General features: G+C 34.5%; 1 long non-coding RNA gene across 1 annotated transcript; it reads left to right on the top strand.

Annotated features, from left to right (window-relative positions):
• The first annotated feature begins 833 nt into the window (after positions 1-833).
• LOC127844824 (uncharacterized) lies at positions 834-3,073 on the top strand. Its single transcript, XR_008032903.1, has 3 exons — positions 834-914; positions 2,117-2,274; positions 2,746-3,073. It is a non-coding gene; the product is annotated as an uncharacterized LOC127844824 (long non-coding RNA).
• The last annotated feature ends 10,595 nt before the right edge of the window (positions 3,074-13,668 follow it).

Below are 13,668 nucleotides of genomic sequence, written 5' to 3'. Positions count from 1 at the left end.
GACTTTTTCGTGAACATATAAATTTGGTAAAACTTCATACATTTACTCTTTTATTAAATATTTCGGCCAAAGGCCTTCTTCTTCAGTAAACGATTATTACGACACAACTTTACATAGCGTTTTCTTCTGTCGATCATAACGGAAGTAAATAATGTAACTTGTCGCACGAGAAACGTGATATACGGTATAGGGTGCAACAAGTGCGAGTGTGTTGTTTATGTTGGGGAGACGGAGAGGCAAATCCGAGAGCGCATGAGTGAACACTTGCGAGACGTCCGCCTGCATAAAGAAAAGCCCATCACTACCCACTTCGATTCGAGCCACTGTGATGACAATATGTACTTCTCGGTCCTGGAGACGCTAAATATCACTGGACGCCAAGAGCGTGTAATTAGAGAAGCGTTGTGGATACAGAGACTAAAAACTATGAAACCGTTCGGATGTAATGTAAAAGACAGTGTGTTCCAGTCGACAACATTAATAGACAGCATATAATGCGTATAATAAATAATATTATTTATGTATTATTTATAAACATTATATATATTATGTATATTGTGAACATGTATATGTGTATGTGTATATATGTATGTATGTGTGTATAGTGTATGTGTGTATATGTATATATGTGTTATGTATATATGTTATATATGTATATATATATCTATGTATGTGTGTATGTATGTATATGTATATATGTATATATATGTGTATATGCGTATATGTGGGTATATGTGTATAATATCTATATAATAATATATACACAGCATATAATTCATAATATGTAGCGACTTCTGAGTATTGGCGCGTAACGTCACGTTCACGTCGGGTAACGTTACGTCATTTATTTATATTTTTGTATTTACTTCCGTTATGATCGACAGAAGAAAACGCTATGTATTGATGGTTTATAGGTATGTGCATTCTTAATGTAGTATGATAATCCAACAAAAACACATATTTTTCTTTCCTTTTTTATCAACGTTTCGGCTTACGCCTTCATCAGGATAATACAAATAATAACAGAAAGCGGATGTTACGTTTTTTTTTTCATTCTTAAATGTGTATTTTATGTTATTTAATGTTATCTTACTATACGTAGTTAGGTTACATAAAACCAGTGTGTATAATTAAGTTTTTTCGGCTCGGGTACTACTTAAATGTATCCCGAGTACTCTTAAGTATGCATAAATGTACCCCGGGTAAGAAAAATATACTGCAACGAACCCAGGAATTTTCACGCTAAATTGGTCGTTGTCGGCATTTTTTTTCAAATTAATTATGTTCAAATTTATATTAATATTCTGTCTAAACGCCTCTATTATTATCGAAATTCCTGCTCAAAAAGCATGTTGAGGATTTTTTTTCAAAGATAATTTTCCGTTGGGCGTTTTACAACATCGGATTTTGGGCGGAAATGAAACTCGGGTACAGTATAAATTTACAGTGTACGCGTTAGTATATTTTCCGTACCCGGGGTACATTTAAGTACTACCCGATCAGGCAAATGACCAATCGAAGCATTATTAACAATTCACCATATTTTCTTTAACGTAACTAGGTATAACAACATAACATAGAATACACAAGTAAGAATACAAATACCAACAAACAATCAAGGCGGCAATGAAATTTATCGAACAGTATTATTTAGTATCGTATTTCTTTTACTAATAGCTTGTTAGATATATTTACACACATTATATATAACTGATTTGTCGCATGAAATAATAAATTTTGGAATTTATAACCAGATCGCTTAATATAGAATATACGACTTTAATATTTTTTCTTTGGTAGTGGTCGTGGTCGTGGCGGCGGCAGCAGCAGCAGTAGCAGCAGTAGTAGTAGTAATAATAGAAGTAGTAGTAGCAGCAGCAGTAGCAGTAGCAGCAGTAGTAGTAGTAGAAGAAGTAGTAGTAGTAGTTGTAGTCCGATGAGGGCGATATACCAAAGGAAAACCATGAGTATTACAAAATATTGCCCGTTTGTGTCACCTAAGTGTTAAAACGTATAAAGCGCAATTAGCAATTATATAGTGTAGATGGCACTACATTTCAATTTCATATAATGATCTTTTCTAACTGATCATTTAACGTTGTATGTTACATCTAAGATGTAAATACGGACTACATTTGGAACAGCGTGATGTCCTGTGACAAGAGGTGGCTATGTTCGGCTGTCCATTATGGCAGTAAATCATGGCAGTGGCAGTGGATCGACCAAGCATGGCCGGAGGTCTCAAGTTCATGCCTTTGATTTCAGTTGCAATAGGTAACCTTTTTAGTTTGAATGTATTGCTTTCTTTATCGATATATGCGTGGGTGGTTGTTTGCTTGCTTGCTTTAAGCTGTACACCGACTAGGAAAATTCATTCGTGTTACAAACCATTTCTAATTAATGTTTTTGTCTGTTTATGGTGGGGCTATTTCACATACTCCAAGTACATTATTGTCCATTATTTTACTTTCAAAATGTGACTTTGTTTACATATACAGAAAATATATAATTTAGCTTGCCATTCAACAACCTTAGCATTTATAAAATACAAAAATGATCGGTCGGGTCAGCTGAAACACGCCTTTTAAGGGTGTTAATATTATTGTGTTGATTGATGGTTTAATTGTTTAAATTCTGGTGTTTTTGTTACTTATATAATTATTGCTTAATGTGCATATGTACAAATGTAATAAACTTTACACAAATGAAATACATTATGCACTATTCGTATCGCTTCGTGTATAGGATGCGACGCAGCGAGCAATGCTGAGTTGTCAGACTTTATGACGTCATAATGGCACAGTGACGTCAATAATGCGTCCAGCGTTCGCGTTAATCTTCAAGGTCACGCTTCAAGCGGTTCAGTGACGGACCATGCCTCTGGACCGTTAGTGAAATTCATTTGATCGTTACACAAAATACATTTAAAATTAATCATCAACAATTTGCAAGAGCTATATGACTATAATTGATAGACAATTCGTATTTTGCACAAATTGTATTGGAAAAAGAGATGATTAATAATGTAAATATTTGTAGACGTTTCCATGACAACTGTGAAGACTGAAAGACTCATAAATACGGTATATATGCATGTTCCTCACAAATACTTCACCAATTAAGCTGTATATAATTAATACATGTTAAATGGACCGTCAACCGCGATTGACGAAAAAATAAAAGTTCTAAAATACTGTATTTTTTTCAATCATTTTTCGTTTATATTGATTAAAATATCACGACTGGTATATTACATTACTTGAAAAACGTTCATATTTTCAGTATATTTTCGCGATGTGAAATCGAAAGTACATCGCGAAAATAGGTGACATAACGATATAAACACTATAAATAACGCAAGTTGATTGATCATTTCATATATAAAATATATACATTTCACTAGCATGTACAATTTGCATTCCTGGGTTTACCACGTGACGATGATGATCAATCTACTTGCGTTATTTATAGTTAACTGGTAGTTACCTGGTACCTGTACCCAATAAAATTTATTACCGAATATACTGAAAATATGAAAGCTTAACAACTTTTTTCAAGTAATGTCATCATTATATCAGTCGTGATATTTTAATCAATATAAACTAATAATTGTAAAAAATACGGTAATTTAGAACTTTTCTTTTTTCGTCAATTGCTGTTGACGGTCCCTTTAAGTGTTCTTATCTTACAAAGACGAACGTTTAAAACATCAAGACATTATTAGAAAACACTGCATTGGCGCCACCCCCTAATCTGAGCGCCACCTCCTTGGCATTGGCTCCATCTTTTTGAAAAATGCAAACTTATCTATTAGATCGGTTAGAAGCTGATGTTTTTATTCACGCATTAACTTGTTAAAGGGGCCTTTTCACAGATTGTGGCATTTTTTTACTTATTCATTAAATGCTTTATATTGATAAATGTAAAGATTGGATCGTAAAAGCGCCAGTAAAAAATCAAGAATAAAATTAAAAAAAGGAAAAGAACATTGCCCGGAGCAGGTTTCGAACCAGTGACCCCTGGAGTCTTGCCTGAGTCCTGAAGTAAAAACGCTTTAGCCTACTGAGCTATTCCGCCGAGTACACGTACTGGGCGTATTTTATACCTTATATAAGCAATCTTCGTAGTTTCACAAAATTTAACGACAAAAACAGAACTCTCCAAATTATTCAATCGTTTCGCGTTGCAACGCTTTATAATTTTTAGGTTTTAAAATCGTCAAAAGATGCATATAATGGCTATATTAGACCATGGTAAATGTTCAGCATTACTGTTTCCTCTCAAATATCATAACTAAAACGAAAATTTGCGAATCTGAAACAACTTTTTTCAATTTTGTCAATTTACCAAAGCGTGAAAAGATCCCTTTAAGGTTCCAAGCAAAAAGTATTATGTAATAAGCGTTTTAATTAGCTGGGAATTTGCTCGTCACACAGGCAAAATACATCGATTTGCTTTTACGAATTCTACCATGCCACAACTTATAAAGGTCCTCACGTTTCCAAATGGATTGTGATTGTTTGCGTCTGTACATCTTTGGATGAATTTATAATTGCTGAATCGCACTACATTGGCTGATTTTAAAAAATAATGCGAAATATGTTGAAAAACCTAATCACCCTGTAAAATTATCCGTTAAATTCAAAACATCTGGGCCTGAGCGCCACCTCGGAAGTAGCATTGGCTCATTTATTAATGCATCTCAAAAAAGAGGTGGCGCGCGTGATTAACGGCCGTGCTTTACACAGCTGTATAGGGGTCATGCGGCGATCACTTAATTATGATATTGTTTTTTATACGCCTAACGCCCCGTTGTTTTCTGTCTAAAAGATCGTTGTGACAGTGACAATTATGAAAGCATTTTATAGTCTGTACAAGATAAGTATTGATGCAAAGCATCAAAGGGCGTCGGGAATTTCAGTGTAAAAGGCACTCAATGAAGTTACATTGAACGATTTTTTTTCTACTGTAAAGATTAATATATTGGCCGATTATTTTGAACAAAATAGAAAAAGATACTGGTATAACCATTATCTATGATTTTGTGTTATAACCCTCAAATAACCATTATCTATGATGTTGTGTTATAACCCCCAAATAACCATTATCTATGATTTTGTGTTGTAACCCCCAACTATTTCATAGTTCATTTTATTTACATTGGTTTCCTTTTTATTACTGGCATCCGTGTGCAGTTTTCATTAATGGAACAGAACTGTGTAGGTTTTAAAAAATCTGCTTCATCTTGTAAGCTTAATTTCATATTTTTCTCAACTACAAGAGGAGATGATTCTGAACTTATTCTTACGATGCTCATTTACGATAGGGGTTAAGTACTCATTGATATGAAAACACTGTAAAAGTTTGGGAAAAAAATGAATGAAAACTGTAAATTGCATAAAGAAGCTGCATTTCACAATACTTTCAAATTCAGTAAAAGATCATAATAGATTTATTTCTCCGATATTCATCATGTTCAATAGGGTTCGAGTAATACTGATATAAAACACTTAACAAGTTTGGAAAGATTCAGACGAAAGTTGTGAAATCTTTTAAACAAGTGAAAATTCCTCATTTGCTCAAATTTAATAGAAAAAATTCTGGACTTATTGTCCCGATGTTTCTCATTTTAAATGAGGTAAAAATGCTCATTGATATGAAGACACTGTAAGTTTGGAAAGAATCTGATGAAAATGTTGACATAATCACCTAACCAAGCAGTTTTTCACTTTTATTTTTAAATTCAAAGAGACATAATTCTGGACTTATGGTCCGATATTGCTCATATAGGGTTTGGGTTGGATCCTCATTGACAAAAAAAAAACCTGTGCAAGTTTGGGAAGAATCGGATGAAAATTTTGGACTTTGAACAAGGATTTCAAAATTTCTCAAATTCTAAGGAAGATAACTATGGACGTAATGGTCGGATAATGCTAAAGGGTCCATACCACCTGGATAGTAATACGTGTCGCGCTTCGCGCTCTATATGTGGTCCTTAAAAAACAAACTCCGAGGAGTGCTTGACTCTAGGGAAACGGGTTGCTGGGACACATCTCCTCCTTAATAAGCGGCTGCTTCCTTTATCGCAACTCATTGTTACAATCAATAATACGTGCCGCGCTTCGCGCTCTATATGTGGTAGGGATAGTACTTAGGGCCTGTGATAGACAACCATAAAATTACATGGATTATAGATATGTTTGCATTTTTTGTTAATATAAAAACACGTGTATTTTTTTAATAAGATATTTAAGTGATGTAAGAAATTTTAATTAACGTTGTCACCACGCGGCATCCATTAATTTTAATAAAAATGTCCAATTGTAGTAAAATGGATTTTAAAATGTCTACATCAAAACAAAAAGTTAACATAGAACACAAATAAAATAATTTGAATCTTCTGGGGCTCGAATCTTGGGGCTCTCACATGTAAAGCGAGCGTGTAACCACTACACTACGGAACCGCTTGAAAAATCGCCTTCTAACTAAGATATTTATAAGTGACTGTAGTGTAACGGTTATCAATAAAGCAATAAACCGTGTAATTGCTGTCGTTGGGAAACTACGAGGATTGCTTATATAGCAAATTTCCTGTTGTTCACGTTTTTTTGCCGACAACCATAATCTTTAGTCTTTAAGTATTTCTGAAGATTGAATCCCAGTAGCGATAGAAGGCTGTCAGTATGGTTTGTTTACGTGTTCATGTCGATTTAAGAATGCATGTAAATTGCCATCAGGTGGTTATTTGTTGACTACTCAGTCGTTCGTTCTGACTTCAAAATAAACAGTTCATTACACTCACAGTAGAACTTTTGCTCTTATGATATCTCAGCTGAGCTCGAAAATGGTCCCGGTCCGTTGAAAAATATTGCCACCAGGGACGGGGCAGTTTTCATTATAGTAAAACCTTATTAACGCTCTAGAAGTCTTATTTATAGTCTAAACTTCATTAAACTTGTTCAAAACGGTTGTGTTTATGATATCACGGGTAAAGTTCGAAATTCAAGTGGTTCCGGTCCGATGAAGATCATGGTCGCCAGGGGGCGGGTCAGTTTTCCTTATACAGCTAAAGTGAAAGCTTGTTAAAACCCCTAGAGGTAACATGAATGGTCCAATCTTCATAAAACTTGGTCAGAACACTTGTTCTCATGATATCTTGGACGATTTCGATAGGAGTTACGGTTACTAACTTGAAAAACATGGCCAACAATCTACACAGAGTTTGCAGATAATTACGTTTTTAAACTGTGAGTGTCTATTGATATATGTTAGGGTGCTATTGAAATGTTTCCAAACGTTACGGTGTGAACAACTGGTTTACAGGACGTAATTAAGATTTTAGTGGTGTTTAAAGCTTATGTATTTGATTATATGTTGGTATATGAAATTATATTACATAACTCTAAATTGCAAGCAAAGAAAGAAATAACATGAAGCACAACGTGTCAATGGTCGCGTGCGTGTTAAAATTTTATTTTTTTTAATATGAAACGTAATATAATATTTCTTTTTTCAAATGGAGGAACATAAGTCCAAAAAGCTCCAAAAACATTTTCGTTGACGTTTTTTACTACAAAAAGTTATTCCCCAAATTAGTAAGAATATTCAATGACATAAATCACCATAATCTCTTTGTAAAATATCCTTCTTGTATGTTATTGTTTATATTGCAAATTTGAGACGAAAACGATTAAAATCTTCAACTGGAATACCATAACAAAACATACAAGATTAGAGTTGCTATCAAAAATTAACTTCGGTCGGGTAAGAGGAAAACAAACTACTTGTTGGAACTTAACCTAACAGAAGCGTGGATCCGACCGACCAAAAAAAGGGAGAAACGCCTTCTTCGAAATGGGATAAAAGAGTTGTATTTGATAGCAGTTCTAGCTCTTGGAAAATACAGTGATTGAGTATTCCTTAAATTATAGCGGTCGTTGGTATTCGTGAATGGAAAGAAAGGTTGGGGTTAGTTTGTTAGTCATTTAGTAAAAAAGAGTGAGTATATGTTTAGCTCTACGATAACTAAAAGTTTCCCATCCGACTTCTTTCGAAAGCTTTTGAATAGAGATTTATTTCGTGTAAATATTCGTGCAGACACATGTTGGGCGTTTTCTAATCTTTCTTGGTCATAAAAGGGATCTTTTCACGCTTTGGAAAATTGACAAAATTGAAAAAAGTTGTTTCAGATTCGCAAATTTTCGTTTTAGTTATGATATTTGTGAGGAAACAGTAATACTGAACATTTACCATGGTCTAATATAGCCATTATATGCATCTTTTGACGATTTTAAAACCTAAAAATTATAAAGCGTTGCAACGCGAAACGATTGAATAATTTGGAGAGTTCTGTTTTTGTCGTTAAATTTTGTGAAACTACGAAGATTGCTTATATAAGGTATAAAATACTTCAAGTGTATGTACTCGGCGGTATAGCTCAGTAGGCTAAAGCGTTTTTACTTCAGGACTCCAGGGGTCACTGGTTCGAAACCTGGTCCGGGCAATGTTCTTTTCCTTTTTTAAATTTTATTCTTGATTTTTTACTGGAGCTTTTACGATCCAATGTTTACATTTATCGATATACAGCATTTAATGAATAAGTTAAAAAAAATGCCAAAATCTGTGAAAAGGCCCCTTTAAATGTGCAGCTGTCGTAAACGACATCGCTGTATTCGAGCAAGTAATAATACATGATACGTAGATTGTTTCCAACGAGGAACGGTATACATTAAATTTTAACTTTTTCATTACGTTTATTCTTGTGTAGGCCTTATTAACTAAGTACTCAATATGTGTGCCCGATTTAAGATATTTCGTAAAGTGGAGCAGTAGCCATGTTTTGAAGATTTATAAGTGTTTTCAAATGTCCCAGTTTAAATTTAAAACAAAAAGGGTAGATCTTGATATATCGATCATAGGTAGACGATACCAAACATCATTTTCCAATTTCGCTATTTGAATAACCTTTGGCTATGAACGCATTAAGCTTTTAATATCATCGATCATGAAACTTTCGAATACAACTGTAGCCAGTATTCATTTGATACTACCATGTAGCCAATCAAATACGAGTAATATTTTCTGGTGGTAGTCAGCAAATCAGATCACATTTGATATTTGTTTCTGGCGAATGCCTAACCCATTTGCAACGCTACTTCACGCCTTCCCCAACACGTTAAAGAGAATTGTGATTAAGAGTATTATCGGGAAACATACTTTTGAACTCGTTTGCAAACGCATTAGGTTTACTTTTGAATGCACATCGATCACCACCCTAAGAACAACAATAATACACGGTAATAAAACAGGACATAGTTATGCTTTCATCATCAGACAATGCCAAGCTCATCAAAGACATTTAGTGCTGTACACTGTAAAATCATCCTATTCGCATATAAAATATATCGTTTGTGTCATCAACATTTATTGTATGCGATGATGGACATTGGCCAGCTTTGACATCCTGCTTGAAGTGATTTTATGCCCACATGCCCCAGATTGATCAGATGAGAAAGTACTTGACACATGAAGGTACACAATCTCTAACGAATTCATATTTTACATCAATCATCATGTTATTTACTGCAAAGCCATATAAGGTTTCAAACCATCATCCATACACTGGAAAAATGTGACAAACATAGGGATCACATTTATTACCAGGAAATCTCACTCATTTATCAAAGCGTTCTCTGATTATTCCAGCGAAAAATCATCTTCCACTAGGACCGTGTTTTATGTAATGCATGTCCGTAAAGTGCCGCCCCAGATTAGCATGTGCGGTCCGTACAGGCTAATCAGGGTCGCCACGTTCCGCTTTTATGATATTTTTTTAATTTTTGTTTGTCTCTTCTTAGCCCAAAATCAAGTTTTTGCGGAAAGTCTCGTCCCTGATTAGCCTGTGCGGACTGCACAGGCTAGTCTGGGACGACACTTTACGCACACGCATTTAACTCCCTTTTCACCGAGTGCGGCTCACTTCAATCATTTAGCGGTACACCAGATATGTTTTCATTCAACATAGTGTACGAACGCCAATTTCAAAAGAATATCGCTCGTCGTTTTATGAACGTAATTGCTTTGCCCGATATTACTGCGACATATACACAACCGTATAGGGGTCATGCGGCGATCACTTAGTTATGATATTGTTTTTATACGCCTAATGCCCCTTTATTTCATGTCTAAATGATTAGACTTCATGAAGATCGTCGTGATAGTGACAATGATGACAACATTTTATAGTCTGTGTAGTGCTTTTTTTATGGTGGCCGCCCTTTGGAGCGTATCAGTCAGCAATCACGAACAAATGAGCACAATTGATCCTACAAAAAGTACAAGATGTACCTGTTTATGCCGCGGTGTTATTAACTAGGAAACCGAGAAGCGACACACGCTTGCAAACACAGACATTTAATTAGTTGCTTTGAAATTGTTTTTAATCGATATATTGATTATAGGTTCATACTTGCTCTAGTACCATGATTTTGTTCATATAAAAGAATAAATAGAGTAAGATGCCAATGAATGGTAATGGACCCTCAAAACTAAATAGTTGTAAAAAATGACTTTTAAGCAGTTTACAAACCGTTTGGCAGAACCATATTTGTATATAAAAGAAATTATGTTGAAATCGGTAATGCGCCTATGTTTAAGTAACCTATATTATGTAAAATAAATACAAACAAGAGATGTGTTTGTCAGAAACACAATGCCCCCTATTGCGCCGCTTTGAAGCCATACATTTGACCTTTGACCTTGAACAATGACATTGACCTTGACCTTTCACCACTCAAAACATGCAGCTCCATGAGATACACATGCATGTCAAATATCAAGTTGCTATCTTCAATATTAAACAAGTTATGACCAAATTTTAACGAAGGTTAAAGTTTTAGGAAAGAAAAATACAATGATATTTGACCTTGGACCTTGAAGGATGACTTTGACATTGACTTTCACCACTCAAAATGTTCAACTCCGTGAGATACAAATGCATGCCAAATATGAAGTTGCTATCTTCAATAATGCAAAAGTTATCAAACTTTAACCAAGGTTGAAGTTTTGGGACACACACAATGAATGAATGAATGACAGACAGACAGGCCAAAAACAATTTACCCCGATCTTTCGATCCGGGGGCATACACATTCATTTATTTATGTTAGTTTCACATTTCAGTGCAATCTCAAATCTCAATCTCAAACCTGTGAAGAAAAATGCGTTACTTGATGTTACAAAAATCCACAATAGAGAAAGTTTGACAAGAATTGTATGTTTCAAAGCACATAGCTAAATTGCATATCCGGGACACTAGAATATGTTCCGTGCAACCATACACCTTCTGTTACAGTATATGAAAACTGCTTGTACAGGATCAATAAATGTTAACGGCATGTATAGTGATTAGGGTGCCATTTAGCAATTGTATTTAAGCATCGGTCATTATCATTAAAAATCAATATTCGTTAAACATTGCTTTAAATGGACATTCTTCAAACCAAAATACAATAAATCAAATGGAAGCGCTAAAACAATATGATTGTATCATGTTAAAGTATTATTTATGTATAATCCATTCCCACTGGTCGTGCTTAATTATAAACATAATTAAAAGCATTTTTACAAATGCAAAAGTTTTAAGCGATACAATCTTCATTAACTTTAATTAGAACCGATGCCATGTAATCTGTATTTTCGTATTTTCTGTGCACTTGGGCTCAGATGAGAATTGTGCAGTTTCTATAGGATACATGAGTTTTTGAGTGCTTACTGCACGGCCTGTCAGTGATACATTAATAACATGTCTCACAATTAATTTGTGTTGTGAAAGATTGTGTGACATCATGTATTAGGTATTGATTAATTTAAACCAAGAATTGTTCATGGTGATTTAACACCTATAGGTCGTCTTAGTTACCACTTCGATGGGGTTTTCTATAACACACGCTATATGCCATAGTTACTACTGAGCGAAATGCATCATGCGGCGTCTCATCTGGGTCTACGCTGTTTGCCAAGGCCTTTTTTTCTGGACGCTAGGCATAAATGGGTTAAAAAACTAAACAGATGGGCATTGCAGCTATCAGTACAACGTTCGTAGGTCTAGTAAGTAAGTTTGTTAAGAGTTATTCAAGGAACCCCAAATAATGTAGCATCATACGAGGAAAACCTTAAAATCTACGGAAAAAACACACAAAGCATGGTGGACAAAAGCCTAATTAAATGTATATCAGGTTATGATAAATCGTATTGCAAGATGAATTGAGTACAATGTACCATACATATATTAATGAGATGTTCAATATTTTAAAAGTTCTTATTACAGAAAACAACATAAGTTCATGAAGTACGTTGTACTTAATAAAAGTTAACCCGATTGTGCAATTAGTTTCGCCACGCCAACGCATGCGCATTCCATGTTTCAATATTGAAGAGCTCTTCCGATCGTGTGATCTTCCGCAGTATTTTCAAAATGGTCGTAGTTCCGAGTTAAAAGCAGTATTTAATGCATTTCAGAGGTATCAAGATGATTACAGGTTTCTCTCGTCTTTGACTTTGGAATTTTTACCGACTTTATCTGTAAGTACCTGGATAAAAGGTCTCTATCGTCTTTGACGTTATTTTTTACCCTATATTTTGCTACTTTGTCTGGTTTTACCTGTGACAGTTTTCACAATACATCAGTAGAATTCAGATTTAATTTCTTTCTAAATTCAAGTGTTTTCAGATTACAAAATGATTTAAATATAAATACTTCAACTCTGTTTACTAGTCTAAAATACTTTATTTTCAAATGAGCTTAACCTGAAACGACCAGAGACTGGTAGGGGATTAAACAATATAAAGTTATTTTAAAAAGCTTATTTTGCCATTTCTTGCAAGTATATGAATTTTCTTGTGTACTAAAATTATATCCATATACAATCTAACCAAATATTAGAGGATTGAATACATAATTAATTTTTTTTTTTCAAACTGATTTATTTTTAAATGAACTTTAGTATTAAATATACCACAATGTTGAAATAGTATCTATTGTCTTTTTAACAAAAAAATGGTATGTTAAAATATACTATTATCTTCCTCTTTACTATTGGCCTATTTTAAATTTCTTTTTTTTTTACTTGCTACTTGCATTACTAAAAACAAAGAAAGTAAAAGCACTAAAGTAATTTGTATGCCCGTTCTTCTGACCGTCCGTCTGTCCGTCTGTCCGTTACACTTTGCGTTTAGGTTTGGAAAAATGCTCATAACTTCTATGTCGCTTCAGACAGCAATTTCATATTTGGCATGCATGTGCATATGGACAAGGCCTTTCCATATGCACACAAATTTTGACCCATGTGACCTTGAACTAAGGGTCCGCGTTTAGGTTTCGAAATCTGCGTTTAGGTTTCGAAAAAAGCTCAGAACTTGTATGTCCCTTGAGCTATAACCTTCATATTTGGTATGCATGTGTAAATGGACAAAGGATTTCCATACGCACACAAATTTTGACCCCTGTGACCTTACCCTTGAACTTAGGGTCCGCGTTTAGGTTTCAAAATCTGCGTGTAGGTTTCGAAAAATGCTCATAACTTCTTTATCCCTTGAGCTTTAACCTTCATATTAGGTATGCATGTGTAAATGGACAAGTCCTTTCCATACGCACACAAATTTTGACCC

The sequence above is a fragment of the Dreissena polymorpha genome, chromosome 9, assembly GCF_020536995.1.
Source record: "Dreissena polymorpha isolate Duluth1 chromosome 9, UMN_Dpol_1.0, whole genome shotgun sequence".
Taxonomy (NCBI): Eukaryota; Metazoa; Mollusca; class Bivalvia; order Myida; family Dreissenidae; genus Dreissena; species Dreissena polymorpha.
Note: the sequence above shows the minus strand (reverse complement) of the source record. Positions and strands in the feature narration are given on the sequence as shown.